Source organism: Pteropus vampyrus, unplaced genomic scaffold (assembly GCF_000151845.1).
Source record: "Pteropus vampyrus isolate Shadow unplaced genomic scaffold, Pvam_2.0 Scaffold388, whole genome shotgun sequence".
In the NCBI taxonomy this organism is placed as follows: Eukaryota; Metazoa; Chordata; class Mammalia; order Chiroptera; family Pteropodidae; genus Pteropus; species Pteropus vampyrus.
The window spans coordinates 1,390,390-1,394,957 of record NW_011889169.1 but is presented as its reverse complement, the minus strand read 5'-3'; the positions used below and the strand labels follow the sequence as shown (position 1 = coordinate 1,394,957).

Genomic DNA, 4,568 nt, shown 5'->3' with positions numbered 1-4,568 from the left:
GGTAACATGTCTGCTCTTGAATCAGTTATTAGTAAGGGGAAGCAGGGTACCATGACTTGCTTGGACCAAACATCAGGGGTAAAAAGGATGTTTGCCCATAATGTCCAGTGGGATACCTAAGACCATCATCTCTGGGAGCTCACAGTCATAATTCAGCACTTTTATGGGACCACCCCCCCGCCCGGCAGATGGGACCGTCATGCTACGATGGCCCACCCTCAGGGTTAGAGGGTGTTGACTTATGGGCTAGCCCAGGTCCGATTGCCAGATTTCTAGTCCTAGAGAGTTCCTTGAGTCCAGCCAAGTCACCGCCAAGCTAAGATTCCTAGGAGTCAGGCCCTTTAGATTCACCTTTGGTGGGTGAGGAGAGACTAACTGATTAAGCACCTACTGTGTGAGTAACCTTTTCACTTAATAGAACTCATATAGTCCCTCGCAGAGACCCTGTCATCTTTCAAGTAAAAAAGGCAGTGGTAGACTTCTGCTTTTAGCCAATATGAAATAACAGGGATTAAATTTATCGTCCCACTAGAAACAACCAGAAAAACCAGATCAAATACATGAAACAGTGGTTTTCAAGGCCATGAGCATTGACCAATAAAGGATGGTGATCCCAGACAGATGGAAAACAAGCAAGGTAAGCCCTATGACTGCTCTAGCTTACTGCCTTGAGTTTTCAGGCTGCAGCACAAGGAGGGATTGAAGTGGAGCCCAGCACACTCTCTGAGTTGAGGAGACAGTGCTGAGAGCCTGGGTAGACCAAGGTAATAAGTTTCTAGGGCAGAATACGAGAGAGAGAGAGAGATCTGCACATGGTCCCTTTGAGTATTCATCAGAAAACTGATCAGCACAAGCATTTGGGGAAACTACCTGAGGCTACATAAAGATTCATCAGGAAGTATTAAAGGGAATAATGTCTATTCCAACCAGCCAAGGCACTGGGGAGAGTATCATGAGGTATTGGGGAGAATACTTAGAAAAGTCTTGCCTCAGGAGTGGTCAATAATTAGCCCTAGAATAAGTACTGCTTATGGAATTGCCTTTAAAAAAATCTTATAAGCAAGACCCCTCCCCCCAAATTAAACTGTTTCTAGTAACTTAACTGTTCCAGAACAAAACTCAAGAGGATCTACAGGATTAAAAAATATCCAGCACCTAGCAAGGTAAAACTTACAATATCTGGCATCCAATCAAAGACTGTCAGGCCTATAAAGTGGCAGGCAACAAATCCACAATGAGAAAAATAAGCAATCAAACTCCAGCCCACAACTGAACAGATGTTAAAATGAGCAGATAAGGACATTAGAAGTTATACTTGCATTCTGTATGTTAAAAAAGTATAGCCTCACATATATGGTCAAATGATTTTTGACAAAGGTGCCAAAACCATTCAATGAGGAAAAGAAACAGTCTTTTCAACAAATGTTGCTGAGAAAACTGGTTTTCTACATAGGAAAGAATAAAGGTAGACACTTTTTTTTATACCATACACAAAAATTAACTCAAAATGGATCAAAGACTTAAATGTAAATCCTTAAAACTATAAAATTCTTAGAAGAAAACACAAGGGAAAAGCTTCATGACATTGGATTTGGCAATGACTTAACAGATAGGACACTAAAAGCACAAAAAAAAAGAAAATAGATAAAATGGGCTTCATCAAAATTATATCAGAGGACAACTATCAATGGGATGTATAAGCAACCCACAGAATAAGAGAAAATATTTTGCAAATCACATATCTAATAAGGGACTAATGTCCAGGATACATAAAAAATTTATACAACTCAGTAACAAAAAACAAACAACTCAATTAAAAAATGAGCAAAGGACTTGAACATTTATCCAAAGAAGACATACAAATGGCCAATAAGCACATGAAAATACGCTCAACATCACTAATCACTAATGCAAATCAAAACTGCAAAATACTACTTTATACTTGCTAGGATGGGTATTATTTAAAAAAAAAAGTATTGGTAAGGATGTAGAGAAATTGGAACATTCATGCATCGCTGCGGCAATGTAAAACGGCACAGCTATTGTAGAAAACAGTATGATGGTTCCTTAAAAAATTAAACATAGAATTAACACATGATCTAGCAATTTTACTGCTATGTATATACATAAAAGAATTGAAAGCATGGACTCAAACAGATATTTGAACATCAATGTTCATAGTAGTAGTATTCACAATAACCAAAAGGTGAAAACAATCCAAATTTCTATTGGTGGACAAATGGATAAAATGTGGTATATCCATACAATGGAATATTATTAAGCCTTAAAAGGGAGCAAAATTATGATACATGTTATAATGTGGATAAACTTTGAAGACATTATGCTAAGTAAAATAAGTCAGACACAAAAGGACAAGTATTGTATGATTCTACTGTAGTCAAATCCATAGAGACAGAGAGTAGCCAAGTCACATTAAATGTGAATGGTTATCAGGGGCTTGAGGGAAAAGAGAATGGAGAGCTAGTGTTTAATGGGTACAGAGTTTCAGTTTGGAATGATGACTAAGTTTTGGAGATGACTAGTTGTGATAGTTGCATGACATTGTGAATATTCTTAATGACACTAAATTGTATACTTTAAAATGGTTACAATGGGTCTATAGCCATGCCACCCTGGAAACACCTAATCCTGTCTGATCTCAGAAGCTAAGCAGGATCGGGCCTGGTTAATACTTGGATGGGAGACCACCTAGGAAGACCAGGTGCTGTAGGCATTTAAAAAAAAAAAAAATTACATCGGTAAATTTTGTTTTGTATAACTTACACAATAAAAAGTTGAAACATGGAAGACATCAAAAGATGACCTAAATCAAATTTCTAGAGACGAAAAAGACAATGTCTGAGAGGAAAACCACACTGGATGAGATTAATGGCAGAGCAGACATGGCAAAAGATTAGTGAATTTAAAGGCATAGCAATAGAAACTATTTTAAATGAAGCATATAAAAAAAGATTTTTTTTTTTTTTTACAAAAAAAGGGAAGAAAAAGAAAAGTCATCAGTGGGTGGGATATAAGCAGGCTAACATATAGGTAATCAGAATTGCTGAAGGAAAAAGAAAGAGATGGGGGACAGAAAAATCATTTGAAGAAATAATGACCCAGAACTTTCCAAACTTACTAAAAACAATAAACATGCAGTTCCAAAAAGTTCAATGTACTCTAAGCACAGGAAATATTAAGAAAACTATACCAAGGCATCCATAATCAAATAGTTCTAAACCAGAGCCACAGAAAAAGCAGGTGGAGAGAAAAGACTCATTATGTATAGAGGGGACAAAGATAAGGACATCAGATATGTTGTTGGAAGCAGTGCAAGTACTGAAAAAGAAAAAAATATTTTTCAATATTTTTGCCTAAAATTCCATACCCAGCAAAAATATCTTTCAATAACAAAAGTAAAATTAAGACAATTTAGACATACGAAAGCTGAAAGAATTCCTCATCAGCAGATCCTCACTACAAGAAATGATAAAGGATGTCTTCCAGGCAGATGGAAATGATATTAGATGGAAACTGTATCTATACAAAGGAATGAAGACTACTGGAAATGGTTAACTGTGTATATATGAAAGATATTTCCTTATTTAAATTCTTAAAAGATAATTGTTTAAATAAAAACAGCAACAGTATATTGTGTGGTTTGTAACATATATAAAAGTAAAAAGGAATGACAACCATAATATAAAGGATGGGAAGGTAGAAAGTGTACTATTGTAAGGTTCTTATACTATATATGAAGTTGTATAGTATCACTTAAAAGCAGACTATAACATTGACGATACATACTACAAAGCCTAAAGCAATCACTAAAATTTCAAAACAAAAAGTTACAGACAATAAACTAATAAAGAATATTAAAATGCAAAGCATACTTGATTTATCCAAAAAAGAAGGCAAGGAAAAAAGGAAAAAGGAAACAACAGATGGAACAAGTAGGAAACAAATTGCAAGATTACAGACTCAGACCTAATCAAATCACATTAAATGTAAATGGTGTAAACACTCCAGTTAAAAAGTAGAGATTGTAAGATTGGATAAAAAAGCAAGACCAAACTACACTGCCTATAAGAAACAGTTTAAATGTAAATGCAAATAGCCTAAAAGGATGGAAAAAGTTGTACTGTGCTAACATTAGTCAAAGGAAAGTAGGGCTGGCTATATTAATATCAAAGTAGATTTCAAAGCAAAAACTATTACCAGGGATAAATTCATCTAAAGAACAATATGCACCTAACAGTTCCAAATTACATACAGCAAAAACAGAACTGCAAGGAGGAATATACAAATCTGTAATTATAGTCAGAGATTTCAATACCCCTCTTTCAATCATTGATAAAACAAGCAGGCAGAAAATTAGCAAGGATATCATAGACTTTAACACTACAAACCAATATGACCTAACTTTTATAGAATACTCTACCCCAAAACAGCAGAATACTCATTTTTTTTTTCAAGTATATATGAAACATTTACCAAGATAGACCATATTTGGGGCCAGAAAACAGGTCTCGACAAATTTAAATGGCTTTGCCTATTATGGTCTCTGC

The 4,568-nt window shown here is 35.3% G+C and overlaps 1 pseudogene; it reads left to right on the top strand.

Moving 5' to 3' along the window:
- The first annotated feature begins 2,615 nt into the window (after positions 1–2,615).
- LOC111731634 lies at positions 2,616–2,734 on the top strand (annotated as a pseudogene).
- Positions 2,735–4,568: the final 1,834 nt, after the last annotated feature.